Source organism: Ranitomeya imitator, chromosome 3 (genome assembly GCF_032444005.1).
Source record: "Ranitomeya imitator isolate aRanImi1 chromosome 3, aRanImi1.pri, whole genome shotgun sequence".
Lineage (NCBI taxonomy): Eukaryota > Metazoa > Chordata > Amphibia > Anura > Dendrobatidae > Ranitomeya > Ranitomeya imitator.
Window position 1 is genome coordinate 433,537,214 of NC_091284.1, and position 16,338 is coordinate 433,553,551.

Genomic DNA, 16,338 nt, shown 5'->3' on the forward strand with positions numbered 1-16,338 from the left:
TGCTCATTATAAAGCTGTGCCCACAGTTCAGTTTGGCCCCATAGATGCTCATTATAAAGCTGTGCCATATATGCTCTGCACCGTTCATTATGGCCCCATAGATGCTCCTTATAATGCTGTGCCATATATGCTCTGCACCGTTCATTATGGCCCCATAGATGCTCCTTATAAAGCTGTGCCATATATGCTCTGCACCGTTCAGTTTGGCCCCATAGATGCTCATTATAAAGCTGTGCCCTATATGCTCTGCACAGTTCAGTTTGGCCCCATAGATGCTCATTATAAAGCTGTGCCCACAGTTCAGTTTGGCCCCATAGATGCTCATTATAAAGCTGTGCCATATATGCTCTGCACCGTTCATTATGGCCCCATAGATGCTCCTTATAATGCTGCCCCATATATGCTCTGCACCGTTCATTATGGCCCCATAGATGCTCCTTATAAAGCTGTGCCATATATGCTCTGCACCGTTCATTATGGCCCCATAGATGCTCCTTATAAAGCTGTGCCATATATGCTCTGCACCGTTCAGTTTGGCCCCATAGATGCTCATTATAAAGCTGTGCCCTATATGCTCTGCACAGTTCAGTTTGGCCCCATAGATGCTCATTATAAAGCTGTGCCCACAGTTCAGTTTGGCCCCATAGATGCTCATTATAAAGCTGTGCCCTATATGCTCTGCACCGTTCAGTTTGGCCCCATAGATGCTCATTATAAAGCTGTGCCATATATGCTCTGCACCCTTCAGTTTGGCCCTATAGATGCTCATTATAAAGCTGTGCCCCATATAGAATGTATATATTACAGCTGGGTACCAAATCCAAGAAAAGTAATGATAAATAGCTATTGGATAAAACGTAACCTTTATTAGGTCTAAATATAAAATCTATAAACAAACCAACAGGGAAAGGAAACCCTTGTGCCCATGTGACCCTTACCAACACAGAGTAGGGGAAAAAAGTAAACAAAAACACAAAAATATTGACAGTGCCATAGACACCTATGTAGAAGTGGAGCAAGCCACACGTATGGCTGCCAGCAACCGACAATATGCTCCAAACAAAGGTGCTGTATACAACCAATCTACTCAGACGTATATATTAGGCTTGGAATTGGTAAGCAAAAGTATCCGAAATTACTGCCTAAATATGCCATGAGTATACTCCACATAGATGTAGCACCGCTTAATATTGGTCCTGTGTCCTATTTATTTTGGTTGATTGAACACAGTATAATGCACTGTTGCTACAGTCTATCATCACAAAAAAAATAAATATAACAGTGTGCACTGGTCCAAAACCCATGAAAGCTACAATATGACCAAATATATGTCAAAATCACTTAAACAAGCGGTGCCATACGCACAATGTGCCGTATGCAACTGTCAAAGAACCTAGCAGCGTATAGGAGACATGTGAGCGAAAAGTGACCATGAGAAGTATTGACATACGAAAACAAAACCGAGACCATGCTGCCCCATGATAAAATTCATGAGCGTCCCTCTGTATGTGTCACATTGGGGAAAAAAATTCCACATACAGCAATCAGACTAGTTCCCTGGATCAATGCCCTATCAAGGAATCTAGTATATATAACCTGTAACATTATACTTTTCAAGAAAGGTATCCAGTCCCCTCTTAAATTTAAGTAATGAATCATTCATTACAACATCATATGGCAGAGAGTTCCATAGTCTCACTGCTCTTACAGTAAAGAATCCGCGTCTGTTATTATGCTTAAAACTTATTTCCTCCAGACGTAGAGGATGCCCCCTTGTCCCTGTTTCAGGTCTATGATTAAAAAGATCATCAGAAAGGTCTTTGTACTGTCCCCTCATATATTTATACATTAACATAAGATCACCCCTTAGTCTTCGTTTTTCCAAACTAAATAGCCCCAAGTGTAATAACCTATCTTGGTATTGCAAACCCCCCAGTCCTCTAATAACCTTGGTCGCTCTTCTCTGCACCCGCTCCAGTTCAGCTATGTCTTTCTTATTCACCGGAGACCAGAACTGTGCACAGTATTCTAAGTGTGGTCGAACTAGTGACTTGTATAGAGGTAAAATTATGTTCTCCTCATGAGCATCTATGCCTCTTTTAATGCATCCCATTATTTTATTTGCCTTTGTAGCAGCTGTCTGACACTGGCCACTAAATGTGAGTTTGTCATCCACACATACACCCAGGTCTTTTTCATTGACGGCTTTGCCAAAACTTTTAGAATTAAGCACATAGTTATACATCTTATTTCTTCTACCCAAGTGCATGACTTTTCATTTATCCCCATTAAAGCTCATTTTCCATTTATCAGCCCAAGCTTCTAGTTTACATAAATCATCCTGTAATATAAAATTGTCCTCCTCTGTGTTGATTACCCTGCAAAGTTTAGTGTCATCTGCAAATATTGAAATTCTGCTCTGTATGCCTCCTACAAGGTCATTAATAAATATGGTAAAAAGAAGAGGGCCCAATACTGACCCCTGTGGTACCCCACTGCTAACCGCTACCCAGTCCGAGTGTGCTCCACTAATAACCACCCTTTGTTTCCTATCCCTGAGCCAGCTCTCAACCCACTTACACATATTTTCCCCCTATCTTCATTATTCTCATTTTATGTATCAACCTTTTGTGTGGCACTGTATCAAAAGCTTTTGCGAAGTCCATATACACTACGTCCACTGCCTTCCCTTGGTCCAGTCCGGAACTTACCTCTTCATAGAAATTGATCAGATTAGTCTGACAGGAATGGTCCCTAGTAAACCCATGTTGATATTGGGTCATGAGGTTATTCCTCTTCAGATACTCCAGTATAGCATCCCTTAGAATGCCCTCCAGGATTTTACCCACAGTAGAGGTTAAGCTTACTGGCCCATAATTACCGAGTTCAGTTTTTGTCCCCTTTTTGAATATTGGCACCACATTTTCTATACGCCAGTCCTGTGGTACAGACCCTGTTATTATGGAGTCTTTAAAGATTAAAAATAATGGTCTATCAATGAACTGTACTTAATTCCTGCAGTACTCGGGGGTGTATTCCATCCGGGCCCAGAGATTTGTTAATTTTATTGATTTTTTAGACGCCGACGTACTTCCTGCTGGGTTAAGCAAGTGACATTTAATGGGGATTTTTTGTTATCACTGATCATATTGTCTGCCATGGGATTTTCTTGTGTAAATACTGATGAAAAAAAGTCATTTAGCATATGGGCTTTTTCCTCATCCTCATCCACCATTTCACCCAGACTATTATTAACGGGCCAACACTATCATTTTTTAGTTTCTTACTATTTACGTAAAGAACATTTTGGGATTATTTTACTCTCTCTGACAATGAGTCTCTCTGTCTCAATCTTTGCTGCCTTGATTTGCTTTTTACAGAATTTATTTAATTTTCTATATTTATTTAATGCCTCCTCACTACCTACTTCCTTTAATTCTCTAAATGCTTTCTTTTTGTCACTTATTGCGCCCCTTATAGCTCTATTTAGCCATATTGGTTTCCTCCTATTTCTAGCATGTTTATTCCCATACGGTATATACTGTGCACAGGTCCTATCCAGGATGCTAATAAATGTCTCCCATTTTCTTTGTATATTTTTATGTCTCAGGATATCGTCCCAGTTAATTGCACCAATATCTTGTACCATACTTCTTCTTCCTCCAAACACGGTGAGTGAAGTTGATATCAAAAAGTTCTATTTTGGTCTCATCCGACCACATGATCTTTTCCCATGCTTCCTCTAGATCATCCAGATCGTCATTGGTGTAATTCAGATGGGCCTGAACATGTGCTGGCATGAGAAGTGGGACCTTGCGTGCCTTGCAGGATTTTAATCCATGATGGCGTAGTGTGTTATTAATGATAATGTTTGAGACTATGGTCCTGGCTCTCTTCAGGTCATAGACCAGGTCCTCCGGTGTAGTTTTGTGCTGATTCCTGACCTTTCTCAGAATCATCCTCACCCCATGAGATGAGATTTTGCATGGAACCCCAGGCTGAGAAAGATTGACAGTCACCTTGTGTTTCTTCCATTTACTAATAATTGTGCCAATAGTTGTTGCCTTCTTACTACGGTAAGTTGCTTGCATATTCTCTTTTAGCCGATCTCATCCTTCTTCAGGTCTACAATTTTGTCCCTGGTGTCCTTAGACAGCTATTTGGTCTTGACCATGGTGGCGAGGTTGGAGTGTGATTGATTGAGTTTGTGAACAGGTGTCTTTTATACAGGTATCAAACAGGTGCACAGTCAAAGAGGGACGATGTCACGAATATTTAAAAGAAAATGTATTTTTATTTTTGTAACACTTTTTTTTACAGTATTAGTAATGTATCTGACGGACATCTTTTCACTACTATTATGGGAATTTGCTATCAGCCACTGTTGTTGTTTATCACCTAAGGGCTTCACCCACCCCTACACACTTTTATTTAAGCCCTTAATGACCTATTATGTGTATATCCGTGATAGATTATCTCCCTCTCTCAGCTTTGGAGCCTGCACCTTTTCCGGCACATGACAGCTGATCTGTGCCCCTATCAGCTGCGGGTGGAAGTGCGAGCTACCCGTGGCTGTTATCTCGTGCAAACTAGATGCATGTCTTACCTCCGCCCGTCGACATCCTTGTCATATGATTGAGGGTCGCTGATGGGTTAGCCTGACAATCTGGGGTCTGCAGGGGAGTCTTGTGGATGGCACTCATAGCAGATAAGCATTTTTGTTACACAGAGTAGGGCTGCTGCCCTGCTATGTGTAATACAAAAAACCTACAAGATAAAAAATGAGCAAAAATGAGTTTTTAATATTAGACAGTGTAGGTTCCGTCCCGATCAGGGGGCACGTTGACAACTGTGGGATGGCTTTTGTGCTATTTTAGATCAAAAACAATATTACTGAGAACCCAGAGTTTTTAAATGCACTTTTGCTTTTTACTTATTTAATTACAGCAGGGTTTTTTGCTCATTTTGCTTCTTGTAAGTTTTTGTGTGCTTTATAGCCAATGTGAACATGCGTTTATGTGCTGCATGTATACCAACTAAAACCAAGCTCAATTTTTGTGGTTTTTCTTTTTCTTTTTGCATTTTGTGGAAGCTGGGGTGTGGCCTCCCTTTCCTGAGCTGGTAATTACATTTAAAAGCTTCCCCAGATTGGTATCTATTGATTGGGACCAGATACTTTTGTCTGTCCTTATTCACACACTGAGGTCAACTTTTACACATGGTAAGGTTTTTAATATTAAGGTACCGTCACACTAAGCGACGCTGCAACGATACCGACAACGATGTCGATCGCTGCAGCGTCGCTGTTTGGTCGCTGGAGAGCTGTCACGATATCGTTATGTGTGACGGTACCTTTAGACAGTGTAGGTTCCATCCCGATATGGGGCACCTTGATGACGGCTGCATGGCTTTTATGCTATTTTTGATCAAAAACAGTATTACTAAGAACCCTGAGTTATGTAATTTAGTCCTCGAAGCTTTGACAGGACACCCTTTCGAGCCACTACACTCAGCTCACATAAAACACGTCTCCCTCAAGACAGCTCTTCTGGTCGCCTTGGTGTCGGCGAGAAGAGTAAGTGACATACAGGCATTGTCAATAGATCCTCCTTTTCTGTTAATATTTCCAGATAGAATTGTCCTAAAAACAGACCCTTCCTACTTACCTAAAGTATGCACTAAATTTCATAGATCTCAAGAAATTTTCCTTCCTTCCTTCTATAATAACCCTACAAATCAGGAAGAGGTAAAGTACCATACACTAGATGTGAGAAGGGCCATAATAACTTATCTAGACAGAACTAGCGCCTGGAGGAAGAGCAGGGCTCTCTTTGTTTCCTTCCAGGGTCATAAAAAACGATCTGGAATCATGAAAGGCACATTATCTCGGTGGATTCAGGATGCAATATGCCTGGCCTATTCATCAAAAGGGGAGAGTCCGCCTGAGACCATAAAAGCACATTCCACCCAGGCGATAGCATCATCCTGGGCTGAACGAGCGGAGGTTCCAATAGAACTAATATGTAAGGCTGCAACCTGGTCTTCTCCTACTACCTTTTATAGTCACTATAGATTGGATTTATCTGCCTCATCTGACTTGGCTTTCGGTAGATCAGTTCTTAACACGGTGATCCCCCCAAATGGCTATCTCTGAAAGTCTCTCAAGTGGGTGCTGTCGTGGCGAAGAGAAAATGGATTACTTACCGGTAATACTCTTTTATAGAGCCACGACAGCACCCCTTCACTTCTCTCCTTAATAAGTTAATTTTGATAAGAGCACTGTTAAGGGTGAATGGTTCTTATAGTTAGCCATACTTAAGTTAACTAAAGATAAATAATGTTACTGAATTACCTACTAAAACTGGTGGGCAGTTCCTCGCAATCTCTGTAAGCCAACTGTGGGAGGGAGGAGGACCGCCCCTTTTATCTCTGTATAGGGTTTCCTGTTCCTAGGGGCAGATCCCATCTCTCAAGTGGGTGCTGTCGTGGCTCTATAAGGCCGGTTTCACATGTCAGTGGCTCCGGTATGTGAGGTGACAGTTTCCTCACGTACCGGAGACACTGACTCACATAGACACATTGAAATCAATGTGTCTCTGCACATGTCAGCGTGTTTTCACGGACCGTGTGTCCGTGTGCAAAACACAGAGACATGTCAGTGTTCGTGGGAGCGCACGGATTACACGGACCCATTAAAGTCAATGGGTCCGTGTAAAACACGTACCGCACACGGACGCTGTCTGTGTACAGTCCGTGTGCCGTGCAGGAGACAGCTCTACAGTAAGCGCTGTCCCCCCACGTGGTGCTGAAACCGCCATTCATATCTTCTATCCAGCAGCATTTGCTGTAGAGAAGATATGAAAAATCCCTTTTTTTGTTTTTTCGTATTTAAAATAAAGATCCCTGTCACCCCCCTGTGTGCCCCCCCCGCTGTTAATGAAATACTCACCCGGCTCCCTCGCAGCGTCCTGTCCTGGCCGCAGCTTCTCCTCTATGAGCGGTCACGTGGTGCTGCCGATTACAGTCATGAATATGAAGCTCCACCTCCCATAGGGGTGGAGCCGCATATTCATCACTGTAATGGGCGGCACCACGTGACCGCTCATACAGGAGAAGCTGCGGCCAGGACAGGATGATGCGAGGGAGCTGGGTGAGTGTTTCATTAACAGCGGGGGGCGCACAGGGGGTGGGAGGAGGTGGGGACAGGGATCTTCATTTTAAACACAAAAAAAACATTAAAAAAAAGGATTTTTCATATCTTCTCTACAGCAAACGCTGCTGGAGAGAAGATATGAATGGCGGCATCAGGACCAGATGCAGGGGACAGCGCTTATCTCTAGCGCTGTCTCCTGCACGCTCCGTGTGGTACCCAGTGGGCACACGGGCGGCACACGTGTGCGGCACGTGTGCCACACTGATGTGCCACATAAACGCACCGACACAAGGACACGGATAATTCCGGTACCGATTTTTCCAGTACCGGAATTATCTGGACGTGTGACATTTGCCTAAAAGAGTATTACCTGTAAGTAATCCGTTTTTTTTACTTAATTGAGTTAGTGTCAGTGCAGAAAAAAAATTATCCGTGCGTCCTACAGCCTTCGAGCACTGATCACTGATGCACATCAGTCATCAACCTCTGGTTGTTGTTTTTTTCTGAAAAAATCAGAATAAAAAATACTTTAGATTAAGGACAGTAAAATTTGCTGTAGTAATGTCTTCTGCTACCATATTTTTTACTGAATTGAGTTAGTGTCAGCGTGGAAAAAAAATCATCTGTGCATCCGTCCTATAGCCATTGAGCGCTGATTACTGACGCACATCAGTGATCAACCTCTGTTTGTTGCTTTTTTTTATTTCATGTTTTTCTTTGTTTTCTAAATTAAAAATTTTACACCAAGCACTTACACACAGGTGAATAAAATTTGGTACTCACACACACCACATACCGTATATACTCGAGTATAAGCCGACCCGAGAATAAGCCGATCCCCCTAATTTTGCAACAAAAAACTGGGAAAACTTATTGACTCGAGTATAAGCCTAGGGTGGAAATGCAGCAGCTACCAGTAAATTAAAACCTACAAGAGAAAAAAGTAAATGAAAACCCTGATGTAACTAAGTAAAAAAGCAAAAAGTGCATTGAAATAACACAGAGTTTTTAGTAATACTGTTTTTTTTTTTAATCAAAAAATAGCACAAAAGCCATCCCACCTCGTCACGGTAACTCTGATCGGGACAGTCCTACACTAATATTAAAACCTTAGCATGTGTCAATGTTGATCTCAGTGTGAATAAGGGCAGACGAAAGGACTGGGCCTAACCAGTGAAACACTAGACTGGGGAAGCCTTATATAGTCTCTAGCTCAGAAACAGGGAGGCCACACCCCGGGTTGCACAGAATGCAACAATACAGAGAAAAAAAAACAACACAAAACTGAGCTTAACTTAAGTTGGTATACATGCAGAGGTTAAACGCATGTTCACAATGGCCACAAAACATTAAAACCTACAAGAGAAAAAAGTAAATGAAAACCCTGATGTAACTAAGTAAAAAAGCAAAAGTGCATTTAAATGACACAGAGTTTTTAGTAATACTGTTTTTTGATAAAAAAAATAGCACAAAAGCCATCCCACCTCGTCACGGTAACTCTGATCGGGACAGTCCTACACAAAAAATTATCCGTGCGTCCTACAGCCTTCGAGCACTGATCACTGACGCACATCAGTCATCAACTTCTGGTTGTTTTTCTGAAAAAATCAGAATAAAAAATACTTTAGATTAAGGACAGTAAAATGTGCTGTAGTAATGTCTTCTGCTACCATATTTTTTACTGAATTGAGTTAGTGTCAGCGTGGAAAAAAAATCATCTGTGCATCCGTCCTATAGCCATTGAGTGCTGATTACTGATGCACATCAGTGATCAACCTCTGTTTGTTGCTTTTTTTTATTTCATGTTTTTCTTTGTTTTCTAAATTAAAAATTTTACACCAAGCACTCACACACAGGTGAATAAAATTTGGTACTCACACACACCACATACCGTATATACTCGAGTATAAGCCGACCCGAGAATAAGCTGATCCCCCTAATTTTGCAACAAAAAACTGGGAAAACTTATTGACTCGAGTATAAGCCTAGGGCGGAAAATGCAGCAGCTACCAGTAAATGTCAAAAATAAAAATAGATACCAATAAAAGTAAAATTAATTGACACATCAGTAGGTTAAGTGTTTTTGAATATCCATATTGAATCGGGAGCCCCATATAATGCTCCATACAGTTCATAATGGGCCCTATAAGATGCTCCATACAAAATACGCCCCATATAATGCTCCATAAAATTTATTATAGGCCCTATATAATGCTGCACAAATACTGATTATGGCCCCATAAGATGTTCCATATAAAAATGTACCACATATAATGCTCCATACAGTTCATTATGGCCCCATAGATGCTCCATATAACAATGTGCCACATGTAATGCTCCATACAGTTCATTATGGCCCTATAAGATGCTCCATATAACAATGTGCCCCATATAATGTTCCATGCAGTTCATTATGGCCCCATAAGATGCTCCACATAACAATGTGCCACATATAATGCTCGATGCAGTTCATTATGGCTCCATAAGATGCTCCATATAACAATGTGCCACATGTAATGCTCCATACAGTTCATCATGGCCCCATAGATGCTCCATATAACAACGTGCCACATATAATGCTCCATACAGTTCATTATGGCCCCATAAGATGCTCCATGTAACAATGTGCCACATGTAATGCTCCATACAGTTCATTATGGCCCCATAAGATGCTCCATGTAACAATGTGCCACATGTAATGCTCCATACAGTTCATTATAGCCCAATAGATGCTCCATATAACAATGTGCCACATATAATGCTCCATACAGTTCATCATGGCCCCATAGATGCTCCATTTAACAATGTGCCACATGTAATGCTCCATACAGTTCATTATAGCCCAATAGATGCTCCATATAACAATGTGCCACATGTAATGCTCCATACAGTTGATTATGGCCCCATAAGATGCTGCACATAACAATGTGCCACATATAATGCTCCACACAGTTCATTATGGCCACATAGATGCTCCATATAACAATGTTCCACATGTAATGCTCCATACAGTTCATTATGGTCCCATTAGATGCTCCATATAACAATGTGCCTCATATAATGCTCCATACAGTTCATTATGGCCCATAACATGTTCCATATAACAATGTTCCACATATAATGCTCCATACAGTTCATTGTGGCCCCATAGATGCTCCATGTAACAATGTGCCACATATAATGCTCCATACAGTTCATTATGGCCCATAACATGTTCCATATAACAATGTGCCGCATGCAATGCTCCATACAGTTAATTATGGCCCCATAGGTTATATGGAACACAATGTGCCACATGTAATGCTGCTGCTGCTACAATGAAAAAAAATGACATACTCACCTCTCGTCGCTGCCCGCTGCTCCTCAGCGTCCCGTCTCTCCGCAGTGACTGTTCAGGCAGAGGGCGGTGCGCACACTAATACATCATCGCGCCCTCTGACCTGAACAGTCACTGCAGAGGACGCGGAAGACAGGGCGGCGGTGGAATGAGGGAATGTGAATATAAAATACTCACCTGCTCCCAGCGCGGTCTCTGGCAGCTTCTCCCGGACACATGATCTCCGGCGACTGCAGCTTCTTCCTCTGTTTAGCGGTCACTGGTACCGCTCAATACAGTAATGAATATGCGGCTCCACCCCTATGGGAGTGGAGTCCATATTCATTACTTTAATGAGCGGTACCACATGACCGCTGAACACGGGAAGCTGCCAGCGCCGGAGACCATGGGACATGCAGGGACCGCGTCAGGAGCTCCAGGAGCAGGTGAGTACGTGACCGTCGTCGCTCCCCCTCACCCGCCGAACCCCCCGCTGACCATGACTCGAGTATAAGCCTAGAGGGGTACTTTCAGCCCATTTTTTAGGGCTGAAAATCTCAGCTGCAACTTGAGTATATACGGCACTTAAAAAATGTGCCTCTCATCCCAAAACTAGTATTCAGTCGAGGAGGTATATGCCTTCCTTGCATCCGACACTGACAGTGAGGGAGAAGATCCCACCTTCCTTTATTTTTCCTCCTTATACTCTTCCTCAAGTGATGCTGAACCGCCACACAGACACCGCAGTGCAGAAACTGCACCAGAGCCCACCATTACTGACCTCACCCCCCACAAAAATTATGAGTTACTGATTCTTGATTTTGTGGCGCAAACAGGATCAAATTTAACAACACCGACCTCACAGAAATTGACTTTTTCAAAGTCTTTTTCTCTGACTGGACTTTTTTAACTGGACTCCTGTTGACGCAGTAAAAATTATAATGGTTTGGGGCCTGGTCCTTCACATGGGGATAGTGAAGAAGCCAGAACTCCAGAGATATTGGAGTATTGATGCTTTATATGACACACACAGTGTTCTAAAAGTCCATGACCCATTAACGTTTTGAAGCCATCCAAAAATGTTTGCATTACAATGATAAATCACAATGTTTTCCCAGAGATGACCGCAACTTTTGTCATGGACGTGGTTTGCGGAACCACTGTGCCACTGACCGTGGAGAGCCTCGAGGGGCATGGGTAACCGAGCACCTGACTTTTCATTTTCACTACAGCCTCTGATGGTGAGGTTAGACTTGGATCCTGATGAATGACAGGTGCCACTCCAGGACAGACCAACGGACGCGCAGCAGGTGGAGTCAGAGGACAGACTGAATGGAGCAGCAGGCAGAGCTTGTATCAGAGTGCAGCAGACAAAGTTCATATCTGACTGCAGCAGACAAAATTTGTGTCAAAGTGCAGCAGACAGGGTCTGCATCAGAGTACAGCAGGCAGGAATTGCACTAGAATGCAGCAGGCAGGAATTGCACTAGAATACAGCAGGCATGATTTGCACCAAAGTGCAGCAGGCAGGATTTGCACCAGAGTGCAGCAGGCAGGATTTGTACAAGAGTGCAGCAAACAGGATTTGCACTGGTATGCGACGTTACACAACATCCATTGTAAACAGGAAGGTTGTTCAGGCACCTCCCAAGTGGGGAGGAAGCAATATATACATCCTGCCCCACAGCCATTTGCTGGGGAGGAAATAGCAAGTGCATGCGCTGGCCCTATAAGAGGGCGGGAGTGCGCTTTTACTCTAAGGACATGGCAAAAACCCTGCCGGAAGCTCTGCTGGGAGCATGTGGAGCACGAGAAAGGAGAGAACCGACTGCAGCATGAGTGAGTGAAGTGACATGCTGGAATCCCTGCCTGTCAGAGCAGGGATGAAGCATGGTGCTAACAGTACCCCCTTTACACCCCATAATCTTCAAGCCATTAAGAAAGTTGCGGAGGAGAATCGGAGCATGAATATTCTCCTTAGGCTCCCAGGATCTCTCCCCAGGACCAAACCCTTTCCAGTCCACAAGGATGAAGGTCTTGCATCTCACCTTTTTCATGGCCAAGATGTTCTCCACCTCAACATTGTCATCAGAGGCAGTTGGCATGGGCATGGTACTGGGATCCTTGAAGAAGGGGCTCAGGATAACGGGTTTCAGCAGAGAAACATGAAACAAATTTGGAATGAAGGAGGCAACTTCAATTTATAGCTAACCTCATTGATCCTCTTCAGTACCTCAAAAGGTTCGATAAAACAAGAACCCAACTTGTAAAAGGGAAATTCAGTCTGACATACCTGGATGAGAGTCATACCTTGTCACTGAGGCAGAAGCACAGAGGATCCAGGTGCCTTTTGTCTGCATGTTTCTTCATACGGGCGGAGGATGTTTCTAAAATGGCTTTGGTATCTTCCCACAACTTTACATAATCCCTGGAGAGGACATCAGCAGCAGGAACATCAGAAGAAATGTCACCGGAGGAGGTACCTCGGGTTGCCGACTGTGCACAACGTAGAAAGGAGATTCTCCCAAGGTTTCACAAACATGATAGTTGTACGAGAACTCAGCCCAAGGAAGTAATTTCACGCAATCATTATGGTGGGTGTTATGATCCGGTGATCTTGGAGCTGCATGAGAACTTTCACTGGAGAAGATGACCACTATACTGACCGCAATCCTGAACTTAACACAGCAACTAGAAGTAGCCGTGGAGTGTACCTAACACACCTAGACACCTCGTCACAGCCGGAGGACTAAATACCCCTAAAGATGGAAATAGGAATACTATCTTGCCTCAGAGAAAATCCCCAAAGGATAGACAGCCCCCCACAAATATTGGCGGTGAGTCGGAGAGGAAAAAACATACACAGGCAGAAAAACAGGATTTATCACAGGAGGCCACACTAGCTAGACATGACAGGATAGGACAGAGTTCTGTGCGGTCAGTATTAAAACCCTTCAAAAACATCCATAGCAGAATATACAAAAACTTCCTACATCTAACTAAAGATAATAGACACATCCCACAATGGACAACATTAATATGGATCTCACACACATACTCAATAGTATAGTGCTAGGGGTAATACCCGTACTAGAGATCCTTCAAAGCAGTCTAGGACACTCTGAAATACCATAGAGAAAACCCGAGAAGAAACACATAGAGTACATGTCCCAAAATATAAAAATAAGTTTTTATTTATACCAATATATTAAAAATACAATAATAACGTCATAACATATACAGAGTACACAATAAGGGAAAACTAAGGATGGCACTGAAAGTGTTAACAGGACGGAAACCCCCATGCGTCGCTAATTCGGTTTTCTAATGTAAATGCCATAAAGTGCAGATTTTAGAGTAAGGACACCACCACATCTAACAGTCCGCAAGTGAATAATCACATTTCCCCAGGTGGGGTGCCGCTAATCACAAAAAACGGCCTATATCACATTTTGAGCGGTTAAATGGCTCTTACCCATATACGGTTTTTCAGGTCCTGCGTGCTAATTCTTTGTTTGTGAAGGGATCAAAGTGTCTCTTTGGTGTGCAGAAGGTTTCATTTTTGGGGTTCATCTTTTCCCCTTCTACTATCGAGATGGATCCTGTTAAGGTCCAGGCCATCCATGATTGGACTCAGCCGACATCTCTGAAAAGTCTGCAAAAGTTCCTGGGCTTTGCTAATTTTTATCGTCGCTTCATCTGCAATTTTTCTAGTATTGCCAAACCATTGACCGATTTGACCAAGAAGGGTGCTGATTTGGTCAATTGGACTTCTGCTGCTGTGGAAGCTTTTCAAGAGTTGAAGCGTCGTTTTTCTTCTGCTCCTGTGTTGTGTCAACCAGATGTTTCTCTTCCGTTCCAGGTCGAGGTTGATGCTTCTGAGATTGGAGCAGGGGCTGTTTTGTCGCAGAGAGGTTCTGATTGCTCAGCGATGAAACCATGCGCTTTTTTTTCCAGGAAGTTTTCGCCTGCTGAGCGAAATTATGATGTGGGCAACCGAGAGTTGCTGGCCATGAAGTGGGCATTCGAGGAGTGGCGTCATTGGCTTGAAGGAGCTAAGCATCGCGTGGTGGTATTGACTGATCACAAGAACTTGACTTATCTCGAGTCTGCTAAGCGTTTGAATCCTAGACAGGCTCGTTGGTCGCTGTTTTTTGCCCGTTTTGACTTTGTGATTTCGTACCTTCCGGGCTCTAAAAATGTGAAGGCAGATGCTCTGTCTAGGAGTTTTGTGCCCGACTCTCCGGGTTTATCTGAGCCGGCGGGTATCCTCAAGGAAGGAGTAATTGTGTCTGCCATCTCCCCTGATTTGCGGCGGGTGCTGCAAAAATTTCAGGCTAATAAACCTGATTGTTGTCCAGCGGAGAAACTGTTTGTCCCTGATAGGTGGACGAATAAAGTTATCTCTGAGGTTCATTGTTCGGTGTTGGCTGGTCATCCTGGAATCTTTGGTACCAGAGAGTTAGTGGCTAGATCCTTTTGGTGGCCATCTCTGTCACGGGATGTGCGTACTTTCGTGCAGTCCTGTGGGATTTGTGCTCGGGCTAAGCCCTGCTGTTCTCGTGCCAGTGGGTTGCTTTTGCCCTTGCCGGTCCCGAAGAGGCCTTGGACACATATCTCTATGGATTTTATTTCAGATCTTCCCGTTTCTCAAAAGATGTCAGTCATTTGGGTGGTCTGTGATCGCTTTTCTAAGATGGTCCATCTGGTACCCTTGTCTAAATTGCCTTCCTCCTCTGATTTGGTGCCATTGTTCTTCCAGCATGTGGTTCGTTTGCATGGCATTCCAGAGAATATCGTTTCTGACAGAGGTTCCCAGTTTGTTTCGAGGTTTTGGCGAGCCTTTTGTGGTAAGATGGGCATTGACTTGTCTTTTTCCTCGGCTTTCCATCCTCAGACTAATGGCCAGACCGAACGAACCAATCAGACCTTGGAAACCTATCTGAGATGCTTTGTTTCTGCCGATCAGGATGACTGGGTGTCCTTTTTGCCTTTGGCTGAGTTCGCCCTTAATAATCGGGCCAGCTCGGCTACCTTGGTTTCGCCATTTTTCTGCAATTCTGGGTTCCATCCTCGTTTCTCTTCAGGACAGGTTGAGTTTTCGGACTGTCCTGGTGTGGATACTGTGGTGGACAGGTTGCTGCAGATTTGGACTCATGTAGTGGACAATTTGACCTTGTCCCAGGAGAAGGCTCAACGTTTCGCTAATCGCAGACGCCGTGTGGGTTCCCGACTTCGTGTTGGCGATCTGGTTTGGTTATTTTCTCGTCATATTCCTATGAAGGTTTCCTCTCCTAAGTTTAAACCTCGTTTCATTGGTCCGTATAGGATTTCTGAGGTTCTTAATCCTGTGTCTTTTCGTCTGACCCTCCCAGATTCTTTTTCCATACATAACGTATTCCATAGGTCATTGTTGCGGAGATACGTGGCACCTATGGTTCCATCTGTTGACCCTCCTGCCCCGGTTTTGGTGGAGGGGGAATTGGAGTATATTGTGGAGAAGATTTTGGATTCTCGTGTTTCAAGACGGAAACTCCAGTATCTGGTTAAATGGAAGGGGTATGCTCAGGAAGATAATTCCTGGGTTTTTGCCTCTGATGTCCATGATCCCGATCTTGTTCGTACCTTTCATGTGGCTCATCCTGGTCGGCCTGGGGGCTCTGGTGAGGGTTCGGTGACCCCTCCTCAAGGGGGGGTACTGTTGTGAATTCTGTGGCAGAGCTCCCTCCTGTGGTCACAAGTGGTACTTCGGCTGATTCTCTCTGGGAGCTTCCGTTTGTGGAGGAAAGTGGTACTGCGGCTTCTGAGTTTCCTCCCTCAGGTGATCTGGTGAGGTCGTTAGGTGCTTCTCTACTTAACTCCACCTAAT